Genomic DNA, 12,912 nt, shown 5'->3' with positions numbered 1-12,912 from the left:
GAAGTTCCATTGTGTCCGACATCCCGAGGCAGCAGGCCTCGTGGAGCGTCATAATCAGACTCTGAAGATTCGTCTTGCCAAGATTTGTAGAGAGAAAGGTGTCGACTGGATAGTAGCTTTGCCAGTCGCACTCTTTTACATGAGAATGGTTGCACACTCCAGAACAGGGCTATCCCCGTATGAGGTGGTCTTTGGTAGGCCACCGAATATGTGGGGGACGCCTCTGCCTCGCAAAATCACTGATGTTGACTGTAATATGCTGACAGATTAACTTGCTTCTTTGATGTCTGCACTACAATCATGTCGTTCACAGGTTGCTGCAGGCTTTCCCGACAACACCGAGGTGAAACCGCACGAAGTTGTTCCGGGAGACCTCGTCTTTATAAGGAACTTTGACATGAGAAGTCCGCTGGAGCCCCGCTGGCAAGCACCGAAGCTAGTACTTCTAACCACCAGGACAGCGATAAAAGTGGAGGGCCGCAAGGGCTGGCTTCACTCGAGTCATATCAAAAAATACCATGGACTACCGCCAGATCTAAACTCCCAGCCCTGTCCTCCTCCACAGACTGACTCAAAACTCCCCTTGGCCGAGAAAACTTCTTCTCAAGAATATAAATTAAAATTGAGGTCTAGCAAGTCAGACAGTTTAATTGTTTAAGTCCTCCCCTAGGTGGATCAGTTAGACGAGTATCTGACATGTATCCCCTAGACCCCAACAGAGAGAGAGATAGACAGAAACAGCTCAAGAATCGTGAATATTGTAAATCTCTTCGCAGCCACTGTATAGTGACACTTTTGATTATGTTTTTTCTAAGTCTTTTGATTATTGCTGCAAGTGTACTGTTGCATATATATTACCCTATTCTCAAGCGGGCACATTCTTCTTTCAATGTCACTGCCGAGCACTCTTTCAGTGAACTGCCCCCGCATGAGTTATCTTACCGACTTGCGCTGCGCAACAACACATTCATTAGTATGTTACATCATTCCCATCTGACCAGCAATGCTACCAATTGTTGGATATGTGGCCGACTCCCTCCCTATCAGAAATACAAAGGAGTTCTGCCCCTCTTCCCGTACCCGTTCACACACAATGGTTCCTGTGGTGCATGGTTTAGTTTAATGAACTCTTTAGATTCTAATTCCGTAGTTTACCAGGGCAACTGGGTATGGGGAAATCTGAACACAGTTCTGCATAAAGTATGTTTCCCTGACAAGGAGGGTCTACCAAAAAGGACAGGGACTGATCTAGAAAATGAAGTATATGGATTAGGTAACTTTACACTTAACCTCATGATTCTGAATGTTGAATCCGAAACCGAACCAGTCTTGCCCGCTATGTCCGTACTACCAGTCAAAGGTGAATTATGTGTCAGAAAGAATGGTTCAGTACACCTGGGTCATAGTAAATGTACTACTGTTATCAAATTCAGTGATAAGGGCAAGTCTGCGTTTAAAGCTTCCCATCATTCCTACTTCATTTGTGGTCATACCGCATATATACGCTTACCTCTAGATTGGGATGGCACCTGTTACATTGCATTCCTTCTGCCACCTGTCTTCCTAGCCGCTCCTGATTATCATAGGGATACTCATCTAGTACACAATAGACCACAGAGAGATCTCCCAATTGTCGACTACACTGAAACGGCATGGGAGCAATACACAGACTTCAATAAAGGTTTCTTTCCCTACTTAGGTGCTGTCTTTAATAGTAAATTGATACGTAAATTAACCAGAACCCTCGAAGCAGTAGTGAATGAAACTACTTCCGCCCTAGGTAACTTAACAGAGGAGCAGTCTGCTATGTGGATTGTTGTTCTTCAAAATCGTCTTGTCCTTGACGTCATCCTGGCCGATAGGGGCGGAGCCTGTAGATTCATTGGATCGAGCTGCTGTGTTTTCATTCCAGAAAACGCACCATCAGTCTATAGAGCCATAACCCGTCTTCACAAGATTGCAAGTCAGATACACCAGAATCCAGGCACCTGGACTTGGTCCGGTTGGTTCTGGAGCGTGTTGTCAGCCTGGGGATGGAAGGTCCTATCCTTCCTAGGTATAGCCCTTCTCATAGTATTCAGTTGTTGCCTATGTCTGCAATGTGGGCCAGCGATTTGCGGCTTGTGCGCCACATCATGTATTCCTTATTCAAGTCCTCATTCAAAACACCGTAAGAAGAAAGAAGAGCAAATGATGTTACAGGAACAGATTGATAGATTAATGAGGATTGATATATCATGAAGGGTCCGTAGGAGACAAGGAGGGAATGAGGTAATATGAATTTTTATGGTCAATTGTGTCCCCTAACGTAGACCCCAACGGCTCCATGTACGTGCTTCAAGTACATGTATGTTCCCTCCACTTCTAGCTATGAAGACGCAAATACATTTGCGTCCAACGTTAACATGTCCTCTTTCAGACCCACCATGAATGGGTCGGATATTCGGTCCCTAAGTGTGCCTTGCCAACGTCTTTACATGGTGCACTTTTCATGTTTTACTCGCTCTGGTGAGTTAGGCCCTGATTCCTGCCATCGAGCCCTTTCTGACTTCTGTTTCTGAAAGTTACAGTCTGCTGCTTCCTGACCTCTGCCTTACTCCCTGGGCGGCGAGCGGTGCATGGCTCGGCCTGCTTGCCTGCCAAGACTGTATTCAGCCTTCAAGTTATCTGCTCCGCTCCTCGAAAATACATTCCTGTCTAGTAGTTTAGGAAAACATCCTTCCCAGCTGCAGAGCAAAGGGCCCGGCCTCACTGTCTCCATGCAAGTAATTCATAGCTCTTGTACCATGGTAGGCCCATGGCCCCTCGCATCTCATGTAGACACGTAGTCGCATATGCACGCACTAGCAGTCAGTATAGAATAGCCTCTGCCCGAGAGACCTTTCCTTCTAGATAATGCAGTTCCTCAAACACAAGATATTAGATATGATTTGGGATTAGGTTGTTCTGACACCCCAGACTTCTGTCTCCTCATGTAAGGCTAAATGTCAAGTCCCCTTCACCCTCCAGTTCCACGTCAATCACACGTCATGCTGCTGCGCGCGCATCTCTGCCACATATTTCTGCTGACACTGCAGGATTCTTCTATGGATCCACCCACCTGTGATACGTTTCAAGTGACGTTGTCTAGCACACACCTCCGTGTACGCCCTCATGCACGCCTTCTGTTACGTACATGTGTTCTTATCTCGGTTCTCTCAGCTGTTACGCCTTCTGCATCAATTTCTACTGTAATGCATTGACTATATATATGATGTTCTGTTATTAAAGCATTGTACATGTCCATGTCCATTCCCTTCCTGAACCCTTGTGGTGATGGAACATGATACCTGGTTCGAACCAATTCCTTTTTAAGGAATAAAACCCTTACAAAACTCAGATGCCACGGATTCTGCCTCTTATTTTTGACTGAGTTATTCTTATTGAACTTTACCGCATAAATTAAGTATAGGTAATTTAAAAATACCACAGTTGCAGTGTTTAGAAATTGGTCATTTATAAAAACCCAATATCTAGTTTTGAGCATAATGGCCTCAATCAATTTATGGCTCAAGTAAAGGTAGTACAAAAAAAACAAACTGCTAACGTGGAAAGTTAGAGGATTAGGGGACCCCTGCAAACGTTGACAGGTTATAGCATACTTGGATCGATAACAGATCCAAGTGGTGTTACTTCATGTTGGCATTTTTATGTAAACGCGCGTAACATTGCCACTTACTTAGTTTGTTTTAAATGACTGATCAGCTACCAACCTAATACGTATTTGTTCACGCTGAGAGTTCACTTAGCACCCACAGTCTCCTCACATTATAGTATGATATCAGTATAATAAGCTTGTCACAGCGAGCTATTAATGTAGTTTCACATAACAGTCATCTTATCTTTTTCAAAATGTGTTTTTTACTATGATGTTTTAAAGATGTATTGACATGGTGATGGATATATGTTCAGAGACGGATACAGATTAGTATAACAAAACTTAATATTTTTCAACAGATTACCCCTGATGAAGGCACATGCCGAAATGCATTGGGATTGAATACTGGAGTTCATGATAGCTAGTAAATACTGCTATCTTGTGAATCAAGTCATTGAAGATTTAAGTGACAACGTAACTTTCTATTGGACGAGCGGGGAGTTATCCCTAGGAGCACGGTCCAATATACGTCTACTAAGAGTTGAAATTCAGCTGTGCACAGCAACATTCTTTTGTTGCTTCAGGAAACTCACCTTGAGCCCCGGAAGACTGCCTCCTTTGCTAATAAATGGGCAGAACACAGGGTCTTTTCCTCGTACTCATATTCTAGCGGGTCAGGGATCTTGATAAGGAAAAACACCCCATACACTCCATGTGGCATGACACAAGACTATTCAGGAAGATATTGCATTATGTGGGGTAGATTGTGTTCTGAATCAATAACTTTGGTGTGCTACTACGAGCCTAACATAGATGACCCTGATTTCTATGCCAGGCTGTGGGGAAAAATCCTTGAAATAGGGTCCGCACACATTTCAATACTGCACTGAATCCAGAGAAAGATAGGTCAGACCCCCTTCCGCATCACTATACTAAAACACATAAACTACTGCGAGGCATAATATCAGATAATGGGCTTCTAGACGCATGGAAGCCTGTACACCTTGAGAAATAGGAGGGCACGCACTTCACTGCTATGCACTCGACCTGGGCAAGGCTGGACTATTGGGTGATATCTGAGGTATGGGGTCATGGATAAATACAGTAGAACAGCTAGCGCGGACATATTCGTATCATTTTCCAGTCCGACTGGCCATATGCTCCCTGGCTTTGGGCACGTCTCATAGGAGCTGGAGACTGATTCCACTTACATTGTTGGATATGGCCTTTCAGACGGAATTGGGGCAGGAAGTTGCAGATTTCTTTCAGCGGAATCTGGGTTCAGCTGTGTGTATTGAGACAGTATGGGAGGTCTTCAAGGTCGCGATCCACAGCTTCTGCTTAGCTAAAAGCTCAGGGGTCCTGTGGGACATCTGACAAACCTTACAGCAACTAGAAGTGGACCATCTTAAAAAGAGTTTAGACAAAAGATGTCGGAGTATAAAGATACAGAAGAAATAGAGATCCATTTCAGGGGCGAATATTTTGGGGCACGTCAATATGGGGAGAAGGAGAACGGCTGGGTGAAGCCCTAGTGGAAGAAATTCATAAACACCGTTTCTCCAGCTATGTGCTAGAAACTTTAGACAATGAGGGCACTAGACTCAGAGACAACGTGGATATACTTAATGCATTTACTTCACATTATGCTAAATTATTTAGTACTGGATGAGGGCGACCATTAGATCTGACCAGCTACCTAGATGACGTAGCGTTGGGATGGTTATGGAATTTACAGGGGGAGTTTGTGGCGGTTCCCCTTGAGGAGGATGAGATTCACTCTGCAACAATGCAAATGAAGTCCGGGAAGGCACCAGGCATGGATAGACTTCTGATGTATATTGACCAACTTATACCCATACTGAAACAAGTCTATGAGGAAGCCCAGAAAACTGGCACTCTTCCTCATTCAATGAGGGAAGTGCTTATAACATCGCTACCAATACCAGGGAAACCCTAAGATCACTGTGATTCGTACAGACTGTTGTCTCTGATTAATAATGACAGGAAAATCCTTGCCAAGGTACTGGCTAACAGACTAAGCCTGCTAACGGAGAAATTAGTACTACCTGATCAAGCTGGGTTTATTCCAGGATAGGCAATGTCCCATAACCTGCGCAGGGTATTCTCCATTTTGTGAAATGTAGATTCCAAGTTGGCACTCGTGGCAGTCTTCCTAGATGCCACGAAAGCCTTTGATTCGGTAGAATGGGATTATTTGGTAGGAATATTGTAGCGTATGAGACTACCAATGGGATTTCTCTCATGGATTAGCCTGCTATACAACTTCCTGACAGCCAGAGTCTTGATTAATGGGCAGCTCTCCTCACCTTTTTACATCACACGTGGCACGAGACAAGGCAGCCCGCTATCCACTTTACTTTTTGCGCAAGAAATTGAACCGCTTGTGGCCAAATTGCGCCAGCACCATCAGGATAAAGCATTGAGGTGTCACGTGCGACAGATACTCATCTCTTTATAAGTGGATAATATCACCCTGTACCTCAAGGATCCGCAACAGACCCTAAATCCCATCTTACATGAATCCAATAAATTTTGAGAACTTTCAGGGATCCATATTATTTGAGAGAAGTTGCAAATATTCCCACTTACCTCTGCTGCAAAGCAATTTCCTCTTCACTTCCCGATAGAGTGGTGTAATTCAGAAGTAAAGTATTTGGGAATCCAGATCTCACTGAATTAATACGCCTTAACTACGGTAGGGCCTTAGAGCATATTACAAACTGTGTAACACGCTGGATCTCGCTGCCACTGTCATTGGCGGGTAGAACGTCCTTGATAAAAAATGGCCATACTGCTCAAGTTACTGTATTTGTTCATGAATATTCCATATCATCCTTGTAGGCATTTTTTTGCTGCTTTGCGTACAGAGTTTATCAGGCTGACTTGGGGAGCCAAGCAACCAAGGCTAAAATGGGATAAACTCATTAAGTCTTAATCCCAGGGGGATTTGATGTCCCTAACTTTGAATTGTATTATCACAGCGTCCAGACCCGTTATGCATACTATTGGTTCCACCCTCCCAAATATATGCCGCACTGGCTGTGGAGCAATGGCTTGCTGATCCCATCCCTCTGGATGGCATGGTACTCAGCATCCTTAACCTTTGTAGAAAGAAACAACAATAGTCACATGTACAGTGATAGGGGGGCAGCACATAGCTGATACATTACATGTTCCAGGGATATATCCTCCTCTACTCCCATTGGTATACCACCCGCACATGCAAGTGCTCCAAGGAACTGCATTCAAAAACGTCAAGAAAAAGACTTATGTATCATGTTAGGGAGATCTATATTAAGACAGGAAGTTTCACACATTAGACCAAATGTTTAGTAACGCAACACCCACCCCTATTGATATATTTTTATATGTAAGATTGAGACAGGAAGGTAAAGAAAATACGCCAATATATCCGTTAGAACCACCGATGTTACACCCGCTGCAAATGATACTGCAATCTGAAACGTCGGCTCATGTTGTCTCTGGACTGTGCCATAGTGTGCACATCGGTCAGGTAGATAGTCAATGTCCTGCGAAGGAACAATGGGACAAGGATCTAGGATATGAAATGACAGATGCACAATGGACGTTCAGTTGTACTCAAACAGATCAAGCATCGGCGAGCAGCCGGTTGTGTTTATTCATTTCGAATTTCTCCACCGCTTTTACTACACACCCACTAAAATGTACAAGTTTAAGCTGAGGGACAGTGACAGGTGCGACAGATGTGGGATTGAAGAGCAGATTTATTACATTTAGCCTGGAACTGCACTAAAATTAGCGAATACTGGCAACAAGTCTTTAAAGCGATGGAGAGAATGACCTCACAAAAGATAGAGCTATCCCCGGCTATAGCCCTGTTCGGATATACAGAGCAAATGGACAGGGGTTACCGAAAATACATCTCAATTGGTTTCCTCATGGCTAAGCGTAGACTCACATGTAGATGGGGATGGGGGAGAGCTCCTAAGTGTATGGAATGGATAAGGGACTTATTATTCTGTCAAGAACAACTGCTTACATATGAGTAACTGCTCCCACCTACATCATGTCCTGAAGATATATGGGAGCCCCTCAAGACCTATCTAATATCCCACCCAATTGAAAATGTTACTGATGATGCAGGTGCAGGTAGATAGGGGGGGGAAGCGATGTACAAGACGAAAGTATAGTACGGCAAGAGGAAGGTACAAACTGCAAGGTAATACACAGGCCTAAAATGATATGCAAACAGAGATGTGCTAGATGGGTCTGACCATGAATTGGGTAGAAGATTGAACTGATTACTAGGTGCACGAATAGATACAATCAGGTATCAGATCCTTAGTAATGATGGGAGTGCAAGGGGAACGTAATGTGAATAACGCAGCACAGCAATGTTGTAATAATATGGGCAACAAATAGATCTGTTAGAATTGTTAACGGATACCTATGTATGATGCATACAAATTATGGATATTTATGCACCAATGTACCAATGTCTCAATTTATTTTACCCTGTAAACTTGAGTAATGTTCAATAAAATTGATAACTATAAAAACATGGGTCAGCCTCACCAAATGTAGTGTGGGATATATTTACTGCATATATAAGATTGCAGGTGATAGCAAAAGATGTCTCCAACAATACAAAGCGCACAAGCAGGCCATGGAGAAGGGTATCTAGAAAGGAAATGTTTGTTATTCATTAAATGAGTAATAGGATGGCCAGGAATTTTGTATGGCTATTCTGGAAATAGTAGCAAATGATTTTCCCACATACAGATCCTTTTTTCTCTGAGCTACTATTGGGAACATGAATGTTTCCAATCCTTAAATGCCTTCTCAACAGTAATGGAATTTGAAAGTTTTGTATACCTTCCTATTTCTGTAAATCAATATCATTTAAAAGAAATGATGTATCAAGCTGTGTACTTTAACTTTTGTTCAAACTGTGGATCTAAGGTTGTCTCAACACTTTCTTTAACCATGGTGAATACTTACTTGGCTGTCCTATAAATGAGAAAATAAAAGAATTTATTTTTGATACTACATGGTCCTGGTGACTTCATCCTTGGTGCTGCCTCTGTTCTGTTTCTTAAGTCTTTGTCTGGATTTCCAGTAGGACCAAACCGCAGCAGGTCCTGGAGGTTATCAGCACAACATTAAATTGGACATTAGAGGGACATCGGAAAATAGAGGTGCTGGCTGCAAGATCCGCTGTGGAACTTTTTTCTTTGGATTATGCATAATGATACACGAAGTTCTCCAGATAATGCAAAAATGAATACTGTAATTACTAGTGACACTGCTACTCAAATTTCCATATCTGTACGCACTTTTACTTGTCTGGCACTTATTTTCCATCATGAACAACATGCTATTTCTGGTCATTCACCATATATTTAAGGAACTATTAAGGATGAACTGAATGTGATGACAGTAGGTTAACCTTTAAAGGCAGATTGCCCAAATAAAGTATGAAATATTACCTTCTCATACTAACTTCAACATTTTTATTGTAGGTGAGAACTTCAATATCTGTGCAATATTGAGTACATTTACTACATACTCCTTACAGTAGATATGTCATTATGCATCCCAGCATGGTTGATGACTTGTGAAGAAATTGAGGTAAGAAATGTAGTTAGTAGGAATCGCTTTACAAATGAAAATACAATTCACAGTTGAACAAGCACAGTATTAAAAGGGTTTATTTCACAATCCATTTTATATGTGTTTTTTCAACAGTGTTTGATAATGAACAAAAGAAATGCCTATCTGCACTCTGGTGGGTGATAAATGATTATATACATTAGTAGCTTCCCTGTTACTTCTACCTGAACAACACTAAAGAAAAACATTTTGTTTGATTATCTATGTATGTTAATAAAAGTACATGAAATCTACTGCAATATAGTGTTTCACATTAACAAAATAAATTACATTTGCAACTTAAAAAGTAACAATAGTATTCATTTACTATGCCTACCTACAAAATGTCACTTACCGTTGTTACCTTCTCCTTTTCTTTTCTTTTCTATGTGGGCAGTATGTGCCGCTCTGGTTGACACACTGGTGGGCACACACTATCGCGGTCCCCTTTTGACCACACCCCTCGGGCATATCATTTTGACAGGTTTTTTAACTGAGCATGTGACCAACACTCTCTTTGCCGCATTGTACAGAGCAGTAATGACAACTGAATGTAGTGCACCTCACCGTGTACCCAGGTCTTTTCACATGAAAGGTGCTCCTTCACTAGGCATGAGCGGAAAATCCGTTCCGCTCGCGGATTTCGCGGATTTTCGGTAAATCCGCGATCCGCGAACTCCCGCGAATTTACTGAAAATCCGCAAGATCCGCGAGCGGCGGATTTCGGGGGCAAAAGTTCAAGCATGTTGAACTTTTAACTATTTTAGGATGGCGCCGGCAATTTGCCAGCGCCAACCTAAAATAGTTACTAAGTTAGCTTCAACAGGAAGCACTAATAGATAAAATAAAGCAGGTGCTAAAGCACCTGCTTTATTTTATCTATTAGTGCTTCCCCTGATGAAGCTAATTTAGTAACTGTTTTAGGATGGCGATGGCAGCTTGCCGGCGCCATCCTAAAATAGTTAGTTAGGATGATTGATGTGTGTTTTGTCGAGGCCGGGTAGGTGTGGGTTCTCCCCATATCTATCGTCGAAAATTAGCTATGATGCTTGATGGAGGCCTTTGCATAATTGACTTTCACAAGCTCAATCCCTGTGCAGTTCCTGTGACCCCGAGCTTCTCTGATCCGTGCCTGTCCTTTTATACACACAAGGCATGTGAACTCGCATATAAGCCTCGCTCGTTTGGCCCTGCCCCTCACACTAGCGATGTGCACCGTTTTCCCGCCCGGCCATTCCCCACACAATCCGCAAAATCCGTGAATCCACAAATTTGCGGATTTTACGGATTGCGAATTCGCAAAATTCGCAAATTTGGGAATTGCGAGTTCGCAAAATTCGCCCATGCCTATCCTTCACCCTCACACCCATCTTTAGAAGAATTTCTGGCATACTGAGTGTTGATTGTTATTCCCCTAGGCGCTGTTCTCCAGCCGACCAGGTTCTGGAGGCCTTTTTCATTGGAAGGTATCTTGGATTTATACCTCCACACTGAGTGGGTTTGGTGCATTTCATGTGCATTTTTCTAAATTTCTTTGATTCATCTACCTTTTACAATATGTTCCTCAGTGTGGGCTTTTCAAGGCTTTCGGCGCTCGCAGTGAAGGGCAAGAGGCGTGTCTTCGTTATAAGGGGCTTTATTGATAGCAATAGGTGATCAGAACAAGTCCTTCTCACTACTGGCGTTCTCCTGGGAGACCGGCTCCTAGATCTTCTCCTTCTACGGGGCTCTGGGTCTGTCGTCCTCCGATGGCCCGTTAGGCTCCGTCGGGCAGGGGCTTCTTCTGGCTCCGTCTTGAAACGTGTCCCCTCGGTGGTAGCAGGAAGAAACAAACAGAAAGGGAACTCGTGAGAGTACTGTCCGGCAGTCTACCGGCGGTAGGGGAAAGGGGGTGAGGGATTCCAACCACGCGTGAACCCGTTAACCCAGACACAGTGAAGGGCGTGTAGGGGAAGGGTTCGGTGCTCAGGAAGGGGGAAAACCGGGACCCAGTGAAGGCGCAGGTACAGCCGTACCTCCCTTACGTCCCACCCAACCCCTGAGCCGGTTACGCACCTGCACGAGCCACGCACCTCCCCCGGGTGAGTGGCTGGGCGACTCGTGGGGTCGTTGGCCTCCGGGCGTCTCCCAGTCCGGCAAGGCTCCTCGTTCACGTCCCGATGCTTCCTCCTTCTCTTTCTCCACTTTCACTCGGCGTTCTCTCTCCTCCTCGTCACTCCGGGTGTACAAGCACACCTCTGTGTTCCGGATGTCCTCTTTTGACTGCCTCCGGTCAGTCCGTGACTCCGCCCACTCCGTATCTCCTGGGCAGTTAAAGGGCCAGTCGCTCTCCTCCTCCTGCATCACGGAAAAGTCCTCCCCCGAGCTGTGATAATCGGACTGCTGTGGGATAGAAGAGGGGTTAAAGAAAACAGCATCTCGGTCTCTTGGCACATGGGTCCTTAGTTCGGATCCCGACCTGGACACGGGGCTTACAGTCACGGGTGCCCCGTTACACTCAGATACTGGTTTTATTTCACTGTCTCGCTCCGAGCTTTGAGCCCAACTGTACCATGAAGTTTTAGACCCGTGATGACAACCCAATCACGGTGAATATTGTTCCCATGTATTCGTTACACAGTGTATCGCTTTCATTATTGAAGTTATACTTACGCTCTGCCCCCTGCCCCCTGCCCCCTGCCCCCACAGGTTCCTTGCCCCCTACGTGTCTGTCCTGATGAAGACCCCAGCCTAAGGCTCACAGCGTTTTCTAGAATTCCAGGGGTCGAAACGTCGACGATCTTTTACCGTGCCCACAAACCAACCATATTGTTACACTGATCTAATGGTTATTTTTTTAGGCTATTGTACTAAATATTGTATGACATTTATGCGCAGAGTGTGACTGAAATTACGAGCCAACACGCTTTTGAATCTCTGTTTAAAATTGGGTCCTATTGACCAGTATTATTTCACTATTTGTCCCTCAACCAACACAATTCCCTGCACCACCCCCTTCCCATTCTGGGGCACTGTGTTTTATTGGTCCTTTGTGAATATTTGAACCAACAGATGACAATATTAAATTGTGAATCATATATTGTGTCATAATTCTTTGTGATTGTTGAACATTGAATCTCAAATATTTCTTTCTAAAATTGTGTTTTCTAAAAATATCATCTTTCTTTCCTCCTTCGATGGTTCCACACTGGGACCATCTGTTAATGGACCTAATGCAACCCAGGTCCCAGTGATCATTTGTGTATACCCCCTCTTTGTACCATGCAAGAAACAAAAATCCTATGGGTTTTGCAGAGGACAGCAGTGAGCTATCACAAGCTTGAATTACTCTTCCCTGCGACAATAACTGTTTGGCATTCCTGTGATCCCTAAGACGTATTGCTGTCCTGATCCCTGGGATATTAATTTCTGATATAATAAATATGTCACCTGCCAGGTTTTCACTTTCTTCACCCCCACTGGAATGGTAAAAACTTGCCAGACCACTGACTCTTTGAGTAGCTTTCGGTGCTCCAAATTCTGTTCCTAAATAGCAATGACCTCCTCTTCCTCCTCGAATGCACCACAAGCAACAGCAGTGAGTTCTTCTCCTTCAGCCATGTTTTCAAGCTCACTAG

Source organism: Lissotriton vulgaris, chromosome 10 (assembly GCF_964263255.1).
Source record: "Lissotriton vulgaris chromosome 10, aLisVul1.2, whole genome shotgun sequence".
In the NCBI taxonomy this organism is placed as follows: domain Eukaryota; kingdom Metazoa; phylum Chordata; class Amphibia; order Caudata; family Salamandridae; genus Lissotriton; species Lissotriton vulgaris.
Note: the sequence above shows the minus strand (reverse complement) of the source record.